Genomic DNA, 17,883 nt, shown 5'->3' with positions numbered 1-17,883 from the left:
TGACATGTTGCTCAAAACAAACAAACAAACAAACAAACAAAGGAGGGGGTATCTGTAATCAACTACCTCTTAGATATTCATAACACAGAATTCATACTTTAGGTTTTGAGAAATCCTGTAAGGAAAAAAAAAAAAATTCCTGTTTTATGCAGAACGCATTCATCCAATTTAGTCACAACACATCATTACTATAGCACATTCATTAATACTGGTGTTTCGAAGAACTCATATTGGGGAGCCTGGAACCCAAGTGCTTATCTCTTTGTTTTCCAGATTTAATACTGAGAGAGCCACATACAGCCTAGGGACTAACCCTGTGATTTAAACCACTAACCTAGAGAAGTACTTCTAACATCCAGAGCAAATGTAAAGGAGATGACATGAATTGGGTTTATGTTCACCTACTTAATAATTTTCTCTTCATTTCTAATAGCTAAATCCAGATCTTTCCTTTTTCTTGTCTTATTTCTTTAGCAAAACTTTACTAAACAATGTTGAACAATAGTGGCGTGAGAGATAATCCTTGTCTAGCTTGTACCTTTCATGTAAACATTGTCGTTTTTCATCATTACATTTGATGCTGGGTATTCATCTGATATTGGCTGTTCTTTGAGGTGTTAAGGAAACTTTTCTGAGCAATTTCTTTTTGTTAATCACAAAGAGTAGTTGACTTTTGTCAAAAGTCTTTTTTTGGCTTTTATGAGGATAATTGTGAGTTTTTTCTCAGCTATTGTAATAATAATTAATTAGTATTAATTGGTAAGATCACTCTACATTTTTATCATAGTGCTGACTTGGTTGTGATAGAGTATAATATATTGACTAATTTCAGAATTTCAGCTGAGTATAACTGCTGACTTTCAGTTGACTGCAGGGAGATGTATATATTACTAAAATGCTTAAAAGAAAATATGCAGACACCAGTTGTTGTGAGTTACCCCCAGCTAGACTGCAACAGTGTTCCATAAGATATTAAATGGACGTTTCAGAAGTAGATCTTCCAAGTTTTCTTCCAGTGTGCCTCTGGATGCACATTAACCTCCAACCTTCCATTAGAAGCTGAGAATGTTTGTACTACCCAGGGTCTCCTAAAAGAAAATAGACTTGTTTTAATTAGAATTTCATGAAATTATAACAGATGCTTGCATGACATATGCAAATGGCTTAGCTCTGGTTCCAAGTAACATCAGTCAACCATGGATCTATTGGAATAGTCAGTAACGCATGTGTAGAATTTGACACTTACTGACAATCTTCAGAGAGAGTCTTCTAAAGAAAATTCTGTCATACCTATCTCAGCTCATACACATTAGTTGTAGGAACAACAAATCTTTTGGAGCTATTTTTTAAAAAGTCATATCATGAAATGATAGCATGGAATGGATTTGTAAAAAGACAGATTACAGATAACCTTTATTTTCTTATAAGTTCTCCTCTATTAACCCAACTCTCACAAAGTATTAATGTGTAAAAATTGTTTTCATGAAATAGTTACAGTTCTGTGTAGAAACATCATGTCTGAAATACATTAACAAACACAATTTGCTGGTGTTGGATTGTCCAATTAATAAGGTAAACATAGGCTTGCTGGTGGTTGGAGCTGTTGTGTTGGTTCCGACTCATTGTAATCTGTATAGGGTTTCAGAGGCTGTAAATCTTTATGGGAACAGAAAGCCCACAGAGTGACTGGTAGATTCCAACTGATGGCCTTGCTATTAGCAGCCCAACTCATACCCCACCACACTACAAGGACCCCTTAAACAGATTGTCATTGTTGTTGTTAAGTGCCGTCGAGTTGACTCTGACCCATAGGGTTTCCGAAGAACAGAGTTTCCGAGGAGCAGCTGGTGAGCTGGAACCACAAACCTTGCGGTTCAAACGGCCTTGCAGTCTGGCGCATTAACCCATAGCGCCACACCAGGACTCCTTGTACTTATTTACTAATCTATAGTGAATAATTTCACATGGGCTTCACATGTGGCGAAACAAAGACATGGTGAAATCTGTGTGAAATTGTTCACTACAGATTAGTGTTGCTGTTGTTAAGTGCCGTCGAGTCAGTTTCAACTCACAGCGACTCTGTATAGGGTTTCTGAGGAGTGACTGGTGAGTTTGAACCATTGAACTTGCAGTTCAAACTGTGCTTACCTTGTTTACTGGGTAACTCACCCCTGTACTTACCTGCTTCTTGTCACTTTATCCTAGCTAAAATATATGGTATATTATCAAAATGTTTCTCAGATTGTCATTTAGAATAGATAAATGATATAGCTGGACTAGTTATGATAAAGCAAAGTGGAAAAAGTCATTAAGATTATATTCTTTATCTCTTGTCTTAATAATATAAAACAACAACAACAAGCTAACAAGACACCCAGAAAAATTACATTGGGCTGATTTATTTGTTAGCTAACCAGTTTATTTCACATTTAATATTGATTTATATGTTCATTTAAATCTTGGTAGTAATACCCAGATACACATCAATGATGGATTATGAATTTATATTAATGTTAGCAGTGTTTCTCAGACATGGAGATAATCAGGCTTTGGGAATCTTCAGAAAAACACATGTGGAAAGTTCAGTAACCTCATTATGTTCTTAGTTTCTGTTTACCATCATGGCAGTAACCACATAGGTCAGTCTGTGAGGAAGTACTTTCATGGAGGTGATAGAAAAGCATGTGTATCCTTTCCCCAATCCAAGGAATAATTGGACAACTTTTCTGCTAAGTAAGGGTCACAATTGAGTGTGTCATAGAAATTTAGGGCTAGAAGGAACCCTGATATGCTATTGATAACTTGGCTGGCTTTATTACCATCATTCCCTTATTTTTTCAGATACCATTGAAACCTCTAGAGGCAAATTCCATGTTAAGAAGTTGAAGATTGGAATACCTAAAATGGGGCTACAATGTGCCCAGCAAAGGAGGCTTCCTGCAGAGCCTCTGCATTACACAAGACTATAGGTGGAATCCTGAACAGCATCCAGAATCTTCTGAGGGGAACTTTCCACTTGAAAGGACAAGCAAACCAGCCTGGAGTGGCCAGAAGAACAGAAGATACTTCAAGAAAGAAAAATACAAAACAATATAGGCAGACCAACTGAATACTACAAGAATAAACAAGTGGCTCACCCAGGAGACATCAAGGCAAGTGGTTGAGTCCCCCTCAGGGCAAAACCCCTTCTAAGACTAAGTCTCAATGGGAATGCATGCTCTGATTGGTGCCACATTTGTCACCGATAAGGGGAAGTGAGGGAAAAACAGCAATGAAGCTGCGAGCTAAGCCCTACAATGCTCAATAGACTCCAGGGAACTCAGATGGAGACCTGGTTGGCCAGCAGTGTGTCAAGTCCAGGGGACTCTTGGACCCAGAGTCAGTGACATAGCCACAGAGGGCTAGAGTGGAGAGTGAAGCGTCCAGCTGATAAGTGTCCAACATAAGTACACCCACACTTGCAGATAATACCCACTTGACCTGGCTTCAATGGCTGGATGATCAGAGCTCAACCAGAAAAAGAAAGAAGAGGAAAAGAAGAATAATCTGATACAATTGAGCACTAGCTCAAAAGAGTTAACAAATCTTCATAGTGAGGATCATTCCCACCTCCTCCACACACAGAGTGGACAAGGATGAGCAACTTGGACATTGACTCTCCAGAATGGGGGGCTACAGAGGCAAGAAGTGACTGGCTTACAAGCTCTCAAGAGGGAATCTAGATCCAAAGGGTGTGGAGCAAGGTAGAATCTGCACTGAGTAGTATACATTCTGCCTAGTTGGGGCTGATGAAAGGAGATGTAGATAGGTCTCTTGTGATACAATAGCAAATAATTGTTATCAGGACTGATTGTAAGGGCTGGAAATGTAAAGGTAGACGTTTTGGGGCAAAGGGAGGGGAGTGATTAACCTTGCAGTCTAGGAGCAGAGGTCCCTGAGACCCAAAGGAGAAGAGCAGAGGACAGAACCCTACCCAGAGAAGCAGTGATGCCAGGGATGGAGGCAGAGACGATGACGTGAGGAGATGGAGTGGCTGGGGACTTTAGACCCAGAGAGGAAGAAGGGCTGTATGCGGATGACGGGGGGACAGACTTGTGGGGTACACCTTTTGGTTGATGGATGATGCATGGAAGGGATTGTAACCATGGCAGGAAACAATATACAATGGGATCAATGTGAAACTGATGTCCTCCCATATAAACTATCACATAATTCACAATAAAGCATTAAAAAAAAAAGAAGTTGAAGAAAAGTCTCAAACAATGAGGCTATAATATACCTTCTCCTATCTGCATGCAGACCATGTCTATGAACACACATGGAAGAGGTTCTCCCATTTAGAAATCACAGAATGCCAGAGCTGAGGCATGTGGCAGAATTCTCACCTCCCAAGAAGGATATCAGCCAATGCATTTCATGTGCAACTACCTCCCACTTGTAAGTGGAAACTTATATGCTGCTATGATTCTTAACAGGTATAGTTGGAACTTCCAGACTAAGATGAACTAGGAAGAAATGCCTGGGGATCTTCTTCCCCAAACTAGCCAATGCAATCCCTCTGGATCACAGTGGAACTGATCAGCAGCCTCTGGCATGATCCATGTTAGTATTTGGTTCCCTTGTGTGTTGGTTGCCATGAGCTGGAACTGACTCACAACAGCTAAAAACAATAGTAATAATAGTAATAAAAATGAGTATAGTAAAATAGCTAATTTTATATAGTGAAGCTGAATGCCAAAGTAGTTGATTGATATGCATCCTCCCGAAGACAGAGACTGTTTTGGTGTTTTTCTATCTTGTTTCTTTGTCCTGGGTGCCCAAGAAGACTGTGTTTCCCAATCTTGTGCTTAGCTTAGTCTGATGTGACTGCCCAGAAGATGTGGGCAAAGTGATGTGTGTGGATTCTAGAATTTTGTGCAATCCTCCTGTCTTCTCTTGCATGCAGGGGATCCTGTGGATGGCTATGAGGAATTCTAGAAGAGGGCAGCGTCACAAGATGAAAAGTACTAGGAGCCTTGGAATATCACATGGAAGACTGGACACCTGATTGGGCTACGATGTGAGTGAGAAATGCACCTTTATATTACTAAGTCACTAAGATTTGGGGGTGTTGTTTGTTGCAGCAGCTAGTAAAATGACCCTGACTAATGCATTGATGGTCACATAATTTGACAGTTTCCTTATAGAAAACCTTTCAAGAAGGCCATGTTGTTGTTGTTGTGGGTCATGTAGTCAATTTCAACTCACAGTGACCCTATAGGACAAAATAGCGCTGCCCAATAAGGTTTTCTAGGCTCGAGTCTTTATGGGTGCCTTTAACGATTGCACCAACAGGACTCAAAAAGGCCATCCCCAAAGGAATATTCCACTTGATGGAAAGTTGAGCTCGGAATAAGTTTTGTAAGGCCTGTCTCCATAAGTTCATGAATGAGCTCAAATATCAACTCACTTTCAAATCCATGAAGAGGTGGTGAGCCATTGTGGTAGACTTATTGATACATCCCATTGAGCTGAAAAGAGTAAGTTCTGTTGTTTTGTTTTGGTGTTTTGTACATATCTATCTAGCATCTTGGAGTCCTGGTGTGGTGCTGTGGGTTAATGCGCCAGACTGCAAAGCCGTTTGAACTGCAAGGTCAGCAGTTCAAGCTCACCAGATGCTCCTTGGAAACCCTATACAGGGTTGCTATGGGTCGGAACTGACTCAACGGCACTTCACAACAACAACATCTAGCATCTTAATGTTTCCTGTAGGATCTTTGCGACTCTCTTTCAGATATTTATTTTTGATTTTTAAAGTTTTCCAGGGATAAAGGATAATTTACTTTTATTCTTTTCACATAAATTATATTACACTATTTTTTAGAAAAATGCAACTCTTTGGAAGACATAAAAGCCTTTTTTGGAAAAAAATCAAATTCTTGGTGAATAGACTTAAGTTGGCATGACAGTTGATAAATGAATTAAAATAAAAACAACACATACAATAGAGAGGATCGACAAAACCAAAAGTTTGTGCTTGGAAAAAGAAATAAAATTGACAAAGAAATCAATTGGCAAAACTAATGGAAATTGAGACAGGATTTAACTATAGCTCTAGTTTTCTCTCAGAAACTTCATTAACTGCAGTCCACAAGTTTTAAAAGGTAGATTTTTTTTTTTAGCCGTTATAGTTTTTAATTCTACTGAAATTTATTTATGGGTCCACAGATTGTATATACTTTGAAAAATCTAATCTGACCATCAGTCTACTAAGTGGAATATTTTACCCATTTTTTAGTAATATGACTAAATTTGTAAAATTCAGGAGCTTTTCTTTGTGGCTGTAGGCAGTAGGACTTGTTTGTAGCTGTTGGCTGAGAGAGTCCCACTGTGTTTCTGGATAGTACACAGTCCTGAGGCAGACAAGGTCCTCTGAGACATTTCGTTTTGCTTCTGCCAGAGTCATGTTACCTGACGATGCAAGAGAGATGGGAAGGAGAGGAGACCTGGTTGGCCAGCCCAGTCCACCCAGGATCCACACACTGCACTGTCAGGCCACAGTTCCCTCCTGTTCAGAATATCCTGAGGGGTGTTCTGTTCCTTCCGGGAGCAGAGGGGTCATGCGCAGATCCTGAACCTTCTGTGTCTGCTCAGAGCTTTGCTGTGGAAAAGGAGCAGTTCTACTTTTGGAGTTTATCTAAGGAGAACTTTCTCCTGAAGAATGTTGGAAAATCATCAGATGGCATCATTCCAGTGCTTTATTCTGCAGCTTGTTGAGACTTAGGGCTATGTAGGGACACACAGGTGCAGTAAGATATAAATAGTATGGTCGAGACTTACAAAGGGAGCTCTACCAGCCTTAATAATCTTTGATTGCCCCGATATCCAGGGACACTGTAGGCAATCCACTAAGTGACCATGAAATGAAAATTGTATACTCTAGAATATCCATTTTATTGATGACTGTGGAATAGTTAGAGAAACTCTGAGAAAAAGTTCTTTTCACATCCACTTGCAAGTCTTCCTTTGAGAATGTATTGCTATCAAGGGGTAAGTCACACTGAATGATTATTTATGACTTCAAGTTCAAAGTGCTGTCTCAGTTTTGTACCTCGTTTATGATGTAAATCCTTATTTTTCACAAAATTCTCCCCAATAATTCTTGGTGTTTTATTTCTTTTGAGAAGAGATGGTGGTGGTAATTATTCAATATGGCAGTGTCATTGGTGTTGTTATTAAGTGCTGTCGAGTCAGTTCCAACCCATAATGACCATGTATAGGGTTTCCGAGGAGTGGCTGATGAGCTTGAACCACCGACCTTGCAGTTCAAACTGACTTTGCAGTCTAGCACATTAACTCGTAGCACCACACTAGGAGTCCAGAACTGATAGTGAGCATTAACAAAAACATTTACCTACAGAAATATGACTTAATGGTGGGAAACAAAGTGACAGAATAGTATGAGTATTTATATCTGTTAAAATCTAACCCTTTTCCTAATGCTCAGAAAGATGTGTTCCCAAGGACCTTAACCCTGTGGGGCTTAGCTCTTCCTGTCAGATAGGAGATAAATATTTTCTAAGATAGGGGCTGCTTTAAAGCCAGATTATATCACTACAATAACACTTCAAGTTGTCTAACAATTAACTGACATTGTTGTATACACACAAAATAACTTCACATCCCCTCCAACCATTTAAATTATGATGTTGTTGTTAAGTTCCATCGAGTTTTAACAAGGTTTCCAAGGAGCAGCTGGTGAGCTTGAACCACTGACTTTGCTGTTCAAATGACTTTGCAGTCTGGCTGCATTAACCCAAAGTGGGCCTCATGCCCAGTCTCAGAAACAATCAGAGCATCCTTGAAGACCATGCTCTGAGGAGAAAGTACAATAGGAGAAAGTTCCACAGGGATCAGAGAAGTCAATAGGCAGCTGCTTCTAACTATTGTCCTCTAAAATAATTGTGAGAGTTCTGATGATCATTTGGGACATACACTGGGTATTGAGTATATAAGAGTATAGGATAAAGCACTGAACTGCAAGGTCAGTTTGAATGACAAGGTCAGAAGTTCAAACTCACCAGCTGCTCCTTGGAAACCCTATACAGGGTTGCTATGAGACAGAACCTACTCACAGTACTTAACAACAATGACAAATATTTTATATATAGGTATGGCGCTGTAGGATAAATACTGGACTGCTAACTACAAGGTTGGTGGTTTAAACTCACAAATTGTCCCTTGGAAACCCTATACAGCATTGCTATCAGTTAGAACCAACTCAAAGGCACTTAATAACAACAACAATTGGGTATATAAAATGGGTTATTTTAAGATTTGAGTTAATGGGGTGTGGTAGAGATTTGTTGAGGACTCAGTTCTAGCATGCCATAAGGGTGTGTCGAGTCCAGGAGTCAGGACAAATGTAGCCATATATTTAATAAAATGGAAAGAAGACCAGGTTGTGAGTACTCTCAAGGTCTTCCTCCCTGTAGGATGAGCCCTGGGATGGTAACCACAGATCATCAATTCAAACTCACAAACCACTCTCGGCAACCCTATACAGGGTCTCTATGAATCAAAACCAACTCAACAGCAAAGCCTCTGGGGCCGTTTGACGGTGTCCTATAGAATAGCTATGACCTTCCTGTCCTCTTTCTCTGTCAAATGAAGGTACTGGAAGTTTTATAAGATCCCTCTCAGCTGTTATATCCACTGAATATAATTTCCAAGTGAACAAAGTAGAAATGACCTCCCAGAATTCTAAGAAAGAAACTAAGTGCACCCCAGAAACCATAGGAAAACGCCAAGTGTGAGATGATTTTCTTCAAAGAAACTGAACACAATTTCAGAAAAGGTGGTTCAGTCCTCCAAGGATGAGATTTCTTTTTATTTCTTTTTCCCCTTAGAAAACAATGGTCCATTTCTATGTCTATTTGGTGGGAGTAGAAAGATCAAAGAAGAAGAAAAAAGTTCCATGATTTTAAGTGAATTCGATGAGAACAAACTTATAATGTCATTGCTTACCTCCTGTTTATTCCATTTATAAACACCCCGTATCCGCATCGTAGCCCTTCCCCCAGTGGCCAGGCTTTTATCACTGGGATCATTTGATAAAAATTCTGCTTTGTCGTGTGACATTGCAAAAAGGATCTATGTATTCCGGAACATTCTCACCATTTCCAAAGTGTCCAATTTTTGTCTCACTTCCTCTGTAGAAGTATTTCCCCTTGGGATGTTCTTACTGACTTGAGTGCTTTAAGTCTGCATGAATACACTTAATTCAACTAGACCTTCAATCTATATTTCATAGAATGTATTGAGGAGACCATTTAATGTCTTTTCGTCTCTGCAGGTGTAGGAGTGAGAGAAAGCATAGGCCCAAGAAGGCGGGTGTCATTTATGCACAAAATGAAGATGTTCCGATCGATCATGGCCATGTTGGGATAGTCATACTTGTGATGAATCATTTATAGGGAGGGGAAAAGGCAATTTGTGTTTTATGACTGTTTTGAATCTTTAAATATCGATCACATGTATACTAATCATGTAACATTATTGAAGGATTCAGAGATAACCCACTGAGTTGATACCCTGGCTAGAAATACACTAAGGAAAAAAGTACAGCACTTCCTTGAATAGGTAGACCTACTGAGACCACAAATAATCCCAATATTTGTAAATTAGAATTCTCTGAAGACATTTCAAGATTGTATCATCCATGGACAAATAAGACTCAATGAGTGGGAAAATTGGGGAAGATAATTTGTTTTTGTTAATGTTTATAGTAGGGTGGTAAATAGCTAGGGATTGGAATTAGGATTTAGCTCAGATTCTGGCTCCAACACTGATTAGTTTATGACCCTAGACATTTTACTTAATCTCTCTCAGATACCACTTTCCAAGTTGTAAAATATTTGACTAATAAATAGCTAACATTTGCTAAGTACATACTATGTGCAAGTACTTACTCTTTTAAATCCTTAACATATCTTATCTTTTATAATCCTCTAAACAACCCTAACAGGGGATACTATGTATTACTGTAACTATGGTGTTAAGTCTATAAAGTGCTTCTTCTCCCACTTTCATTTCTATTGATTTATTATTATTTTATAGCTATTTTAGTCCCTTTGCCTTTCAATGTAAATTTTAGCATAAACTTGCCTATACCTTTGAGAATCTTTCTGGGATTTTGATATGAATTGTGTTAGACCTATGGATCAGTTTGAGGAAAATTTCCATCTTTGCTATGCTGAGTTTTCCGCTACATAAAAAAGTTTTATCTCTCCATTTACTTTTTTTTTTTTCTTCCAACAGTTTTTTTGTGTGATTGTCATCATGTAGATTCTGTACATGTTTTGTTAGATGTAGATGTATTTAATTTTTAAATTAAAAAAAATTCTGTTAAGTTTTTATTGTGAACTGAGTGATAGTTTACATGGGAGAACATCAGCTTTTATATTGTTTCATTGCAATGATTACAATCTCCTCCAGGCATCATCATTCAACAATATTTACTTACACACACACACGTGTATGAATGTACACAGAAACACACAGGGATACATAATAATTTAAACAACCCAAGGGCACATTCTGCAAGCCTGCCTCATGGCCTCCAGCACTGAGTCTTTCTTTTTCCATGAATCTAGAGTCCTCAGCTGCTCCCTCTCTCATGTCCTCATCTCGGCCTCCATCTCTGGTGACGCTGCTTCTCTGGATAGGGTCCCACACTCTGCTGTGTTCTTCTCTTTTGATGGTCCTAGAGTCCTCTGTTTTTGCACTGTAAGATTAACTGATGTGTTTCATTTTTAAGTGATTATAAATGGTGTTGTGATTTAAGTTTGGTGTTCCATATATTATTTGCAAGTATGTAGAAAAAGGGTGGTTTTTTGGTATGTTGGTCTTGTATTCTGAAACCTTGTTGAATGAATCACTTATTAGTTCTGGCAATTTTCCCATAGATTCATTGGGGTTTTCTACATAGACAAGCATGCCATTTGTCATTTTTTTCTTCCTAATATCTGTGACTTGTATGTTTTTCCTCCACTTATCTGTTAACTAGAGTTCTAACATTTTCCTGAGTGTGAATAGTGAAAAACACACATCCTTTTGCTTTGCTTCTGATATTAGGGGGAAACCATCCAGTTTTGCATCATTAAGTGTGCTGTTAGCTGCAAGATTTTTGAAGATGTTCTTTATCTAGAATAGGAAATTCTTCATTATGTCTAATTTGCTGATAATGCTTATCATTACTGGCTGTTGAATTTTATCCTGTGCTTTTTCTGTATCTATTGATATGATCATGTAGTTTTTCTTATTTATTCTGTTAATAAAACAAATTATATTAATTTATTTTTTTAAATGTTGAACTAACCTGACCCTCACTTTGTCATGTTTTATTTCCCCCTTTTTATATATTGCTTGATTTTATTCACTAATATTTTAAGGAGGATTTTTGTATCTGTGTTAATGAGAAATACTGGTGTGTAGCTTTCTTGTCTCTCTCTAGTTTGGTATTAAATTTTTTAAAAATATTATAGATTTAGATTGGTATATAGGAAAGCTGTTGACTAATATATATTGAATATTTCATTTTGTTCTTATATTTAGCCGTCTACTTAGACTTTTGCATTAATTCTAATAATTTTTTAAAATTGGCTTGTTTGATGTTCTAGGTAAACAATTATAACTGTTAAAAACGACTGAGTTTTTTTTCCCTGCTTCCAAATTGATACATTTTAAAAAATGTATCATGGTCTTGTCTTCTTCTTCTTGTTAGGTGCCATCGAGTCAGTACCGACTCATAACTACCCTATGCACAACAGAATGAAACACTGCCCGGTTCTCTGCCAACCTCACAAGCATTGCTATGCATGGGCCCATCGATGTTACCACTATGCCAGTCCATCTTGTCGAGAGTCTCTCTTTATTTCCATCCCTTCATTGTCTTGTTGTTGTTAAGTGCCATTGAGTTGAATCTGACCCATAGCGATCCTGTGCAGGGTTTCCAAGGAATGGCTAATGAGGTTGAACCACCAACCTTGCAGTTCACACTGACCTTGCAGTCCAGCGCATGAACCCACAGCTCTACACCAGGACTTCACTGTCTTAGCTCACTTCTTTATTACCTCTCCAATTCTCCATCAGGACAAGACTTTTCCTTATTCTGCTCATTAAACAAGGGCAAATCTGTAAGAGATTTTGTGGGTAATCATTAGGCATCCATCTTATAGTCCTGATTTGGCTCCTTCTGACTTCTTTTTGTTTTATTTCCTAATCTTAAAACTCCAGTAAAGGGCACCCATTTTACTTCATCTAGTAAAGTAAAAAAGACGGAGTTGACACAGTTAAATTTTGAGGACTCTCATTTTTTAGGGGATGGACTAAGTGGCTAAGATGGCCAAACTTCATCTCTCATACTTTGGACATACTGTCAGGAGGGACCAGTCGCTGGAGAAGGATATCATGTTTGGTAAGGTGGAGGGTCAGAGAAAAAGAGGAAGACCCCCAGTGAGATGGATTGGCCAAGTGGCAGTATCGATGGGCTCAAGCATGGCAACGATAGTGAGGTTGGCCCAGGATCGGTCAGTGTTTTGTTCTGCTGTGCATGGGTTGCTATGGGTTGCTATGGGTTGCTACTGACTTGATGGTATCTAGCAACAACAACAAGTGGCTGATAAACATTGCTCACAAAAGTGTCTTGACCTTGATGGTGCTTAGGTCCAGAAATCAAGTTCATATTTTAATTTTTACCTTTTAATTCCATCTTACCAGGAACTTTTTGAAAACCCTTCGTACAACGCATTGTTTGCTTTCTGGGCTGCTGTTTTTATGGATGTTGATTATGGATTCAAGCAAAGTGAGTTTCTTGACACTTTCAGTCTTTTCTCGTTTATCATGATGTTGCTTACTGGTCTAATTGTGAGGATTTTTCTTTAAATGATAAGATGTAATCCATACTGAATGCTGTAGTCTTTGTTCTTCATCAGTAATTGTTTCAAATCCTCTTCACTTTCAGCAAGCTAGTTGTGAAAGTTATGCGTATCTGCATATGGCAAGTTGTTAATGAGACTTCCTCCAACTCTGATCATGTATTCTTCTTCAGATAATCCTGCTTCTTGGATTATTTATTCAGACTAAAATAAATATGATGAAAGGGTCAAACCCTGACACACCTGTTTCCTGATTTTAAATCACACAGTATCCCCCATTCTGTTCGAGTGATTGCCTCTTGGTCTATGTTCTGAAGTCCCGTTGTTTGCAATGTTATCCATAAAGTTTAATTATCCCTATGGTCAAATGTCATTGTATAGTCAATAAAACATCTTTCTAATATTTTCGGCTTTTAACTAAGATCCATCTGGCATTAGCAATGATATCCCTCACTCCCTATCCCCTTCTGGATCTGCCTTAAATTTCTGGTAATTGACTGGCCTACTCTGGTCACTTGGGTGTTGATGCGATGCTGCAAATGATCCCACAGGTATTTAAAAACCAGACTGTTTCCCCATGGTGACCAAGTTTCAGTGGAGCTTCCAGAGTAAGAGAGACTAGGAAGAAGGGCCAGCGGATCAACTCTGAAAAAGTTAGCCAGTGAAAGCATTATGGGTAGTTGTAAAGCGTTGTCATAACAGTTTTTAATTTCAATTTTGTTTTCTTTAGGTCAAGGATTCAGAAGGTTTTTGTTTGTGCAAGTGAGTAGATTTCTTTTCTCTGTACTTTTAAACTAATTTAATTTCTAGTTTTATTGCTTTGTAAGCAAAGCTATAGCCGGAATGATCATGAAATGTATAGAGATCTGTTTTAGCCTAAAATATTATCAATTTTTATTTCTACAGATATTTATAAAATAATCTTTTCTTCTTTTAATGTAATTTTGTGAATTACTCCAAATGCTGCCATTGGTTTTAATTTCATATTCTTCAGTGCAATACTTTTGATATGCAACTATTTTATGACTTTTCTCTTTGGATTTTGTAAAACTCAGTTTTGTTTAAAGCCATGTGCCTTTAAATCTATTTTGTCTGCTATTAAAATTCTTATCTGTTTTCTCTCTGTAAACATTTACTCGCTATCTCTTTGATTACTACTTGGTTTCCCATCTTTGTGTCTTAATTATACTTGTGCCCTATTTATAGTAGATAACACTTTTCTAAAAGAGGAATTTGATCTATTCGTATTGGTTTTGGTCATAGATATTTTTGGACTAAATATTTTTCAAGCTATTTTCTATTTCTCTTTATCATGTTTCACCCCTCATTTCTCTGCCTTCTTGTCTGTATTCACTGGCTTTTCCAAGTTGTTTTGTTCTTGAGATGAGTTGAAAATTTTGTACTAGTTTTTATTGTGCTAGTAACTATTCCTGAGGAACATAGTGACTCCATATGATAAGCATTGGACTGTTAAGCACAAGTTAAGTGACCACCACACATTCTGCTGGAGAATGATCAGGCTTTCTGCTCCCTTGAAGATTTGAAGCCTCGGAAACCTTATGTTGTTGTTGTTAAGTGTCGTTGAGTTGGCCCATACAGGGTTGCTATAAATTGGAACCACCACTTAACAACAGTTAACTATTTTTTTTTTTTAATGTGAATTATATGATAGTTTACATGAGAGAACTTTAGTTTTACAATCATTCTATCGTATATTGTTTCATTGCCATGGTTCCAATCCCCTCCATGCATCATCACCCGACCAAAGGGTATACTCTACAAACCCACTCCCTACACTGCCCCCACCGCCACCCCAGTCTTCAGCACACAGTCCCTCTCCCTCTCTGGATCCAAAGTCCCCAGCCGCTTCATCACTCCACATCATCCTCTCTGCCTCTATCTCAGGCATCGCTGCTTCTCTGGGTAGGGTCCCATTCTCTGTTGATGGTCCTAGAGACCTCTGCTCCTAGATTGGAGAGTTAATCACTCCCTTCCTTGCTATAAAACGTCTCAACAGTAACTGTTCTTAAAAAAAAAAAAAATTGAGCATAATTGAAAATGAACTTATCCTTTTTAGAAGTAATGCAAACTTGTTATTAAAATTTGTTTAACTTGGTCTTTCTCAAATGTTTGGAGATCTTTAGTTGTCGCGGGAGAAAGATGAGACGTTCTGCTCCCATAAAGATTTACAGCCTCGGAAATCCTGTGCAGGGTCACTATGAGTCAGAACCAACTCCAGGGTACTTAACAACAACAATAACATTTATATTTATAAACAGAAGGGCAGGGTGTTCTTAACGTTTGCATGGATATCTTTCTTGTGCACAGCTGTATCCATAATGGTTTTCTTCCTTGAGTGGAAGGGGTGGCTGTAGGTTGGGTTTGCTGAAAGACGGGTGCCTCTTCATGGTGGGGGAGGGAGGCAAGTTGGGAGTCCCTTAAACTCGCCAAACTGCTACTGGAACGTTCCTCTGCTATTCATAGAGTTTTCAGTGACCAGCGATTTGGAAGTAGTTTGTCACTCTTCCTAGTCTGTCTTTGTTTTGTAGCTCATCTGAAACCTGTCCACCATGGGTGACCCTGCTGGTTATTTAAAATACCGGTGGCATAGCCCTCAGAATCACAGCAACTCAAACCACCACAGCATGACAGACAGACGAGTGGTGGCCGTTTGGTTTTATGTCTATACTGTCTCTTTAAATTTCGATGTCAATCTTGATACAATCCTGATATAATCAAGATACAATCAAGATGTTCTCTCCTAATCCTGTCAATCCTGGTACAATCAAGATAAGCTCTCCCAAGATGGTGGCTCCTGGAACTGCTGAGTGTCTTGATCCAGAAAATAATGGATTTCTGGATTCTCCTGCAAATTCCCCAGCTATAAACCCTCCGAACCTCCAAACATACCTTTATATTTGTTACAGAGTTCCAACACCATCTCATGAGTCCTCTTGACCCGGTATTCCGTGTTGTTGTTGAACGAGCTCCTCACTACACATCTACCTGATCCGCCATCTTCAAGGTGGAAGGCCTGATAGTGTAGTGGTTAAAAATCTGGCTGCAAACCCCGCGGTCAGCAGCTCGAATCCACCAGGCCCTCCGTGGGAGAGAGATGAGGCTTTCTGCTCCTTGCAGTTAAACAGCCTTGGAGTCTGGTGCATTAACCCACAGCACCACACCAGGATTCCGAATCTTGCCACTCCAAGATCTCGCTGCCGCTCCTAGTACTAGTCTCTCTTTCTCCAACATTAAAAATGCTTAGTTGTTGTTACATGTGGTCGAGTTGGTTCCGACCCATAACGACCCTGTACAGGGTTTCTGAGGCTGTAAATCTTTATGGGAGCAGAAAGCCTCATCTTTCTCCTGCAGAGCGGCTGGTAGTTTTGAACTGCTGACCTTAAGGTTCACAGCCCAATTCGTGACCACTACGCTACCAGAGTTCCTTAAAAATGCTTTGAGTCCCCTATACATGTATTTGTTCTCAAACTTTATCCTGGAGGCAAACACAACAGCCACTGTATCTTCGTGTAGAGCTGGATGGGGACAGCTCATCTACAGCCAGCCTTTTCTTTAATTGTCTCAGGACTGTCTCCTGCCAGTTCCCTGGGTTTGCTCTCTGAGTGTGAAGATGCTACAACTATTCTGGGGAGAACAGCTCTCTTCTATGCAGTATCTCTTTTTTAAAAGTATGTTTTAGGTTGTGGTATCTACTAATATGATTTTTCTATCAATCGGATCCAATTAGTTTTCTAACTTTTAGAAACACTCTAAATTATCTGGTCTGCTGGTGGTCTTCTTTTCTGTGTGTAGAATTGTCACACATTTATTCTTTTTTATTTCACAATATGGGTCATTTTAAGTAGATTACAGGGGAAAGAGGAAGTAAATGTGTAGGTTTAGTCTGCAATATTAAAGAAAGTCTTCATCATTTCTTGATCCCCAATTATAGTTCTACAGTCCACTCAAATAGCAGTTGTCACCAGTATGCGGTTTCCGGTTTTATCTATCGTATAGCTTCTATGTAAATCTCCAAACAGGAATTTTTGTCCTAAGGTCTGTGGATCCCTAGACATTAACTACCCCTATGAAAATTGAACATAGTTTATATATAAGTATGTATATTTTTCTGGTATGGCGCTGTAGGATCAGCACTGGACGGCGAACCACAAGGTCAGCAGTTCAAACCCACCAGCTGCTCCTCAGAAACCCTATACAGGGTTTCTAGGAGTTGGAACTGACTCGACAGCACTTAACAGCATGTTTTTCTGGAGTGAGGATTCATTCATATCAGACTTCAGTTTACCAATGATGCTTGTTGCCTTAGGCCAGGTTTTCTAGAGAAGCAACACCAGTGAGACATATATATGTACATACATAAAGATAAGTTTACTATCCTACAACTGCAGAGTCCCAGGTCCCCTGGAATAGAAAGAGAGAGTCCCTTCCTCTCGTGTCCATTATATTGAAAGCACGCCACACCCCCAAGGAAGCATCCCTTTAATTGATTGCCTACTCATAGTCATTCATCATAGAGTTAACTAGGCCTGTATTAGGTTTCATCACCATGGGAATAAGCACCTCTGTTCAACCTCTGGAAATCCTGACCTAGTAGAGTTGACACAGAACCCAAACCATTACAGCCAACCCTTGTCAACTGGAAACTTGTAAACTGTATGCATAATTGCTCAATAAAGAAAATTATAAAGTCATACTTGTGCCTAGCATGATATAAGTAAAACATGTACAACCAAAAATGCACTGGCCCCATTTACATCTTATATGTGACAAATTAACAAAGCAAAAATATTTGATGCACACATACAAAACAAAACAGAAAATATATATCCATTTGAATGTCCAAAGGGCACATTCTGCAAGCCAGCCTCTTGTGCACAGCCTCACAGCCTTACTCAGTCCATGGGCCTAGTGTTCAGAGCTGCCCTATCTCTCCATGGCACCATCT

The sequence above is a fragment of the Chrysochloris asiatica genome, unplaced genomic scaffold (assembly GCF_000296735.1).
Source record: "Chrysochloris asiatica unplaced genomic scaffold, ChrAsi1.0 scaffold00006, whole genome shotgun sequence".
Taxonomy (NCBI): domain Eukaryota; kingdom Metazoa; phylum Chordata; class Mammalia; order Afrosoricida; family Chrysochloridae; genus Chrysochloris; species Chrysochloris asiatica.
Note: the sequence above shows the minus strand (reverse complement) of the source record.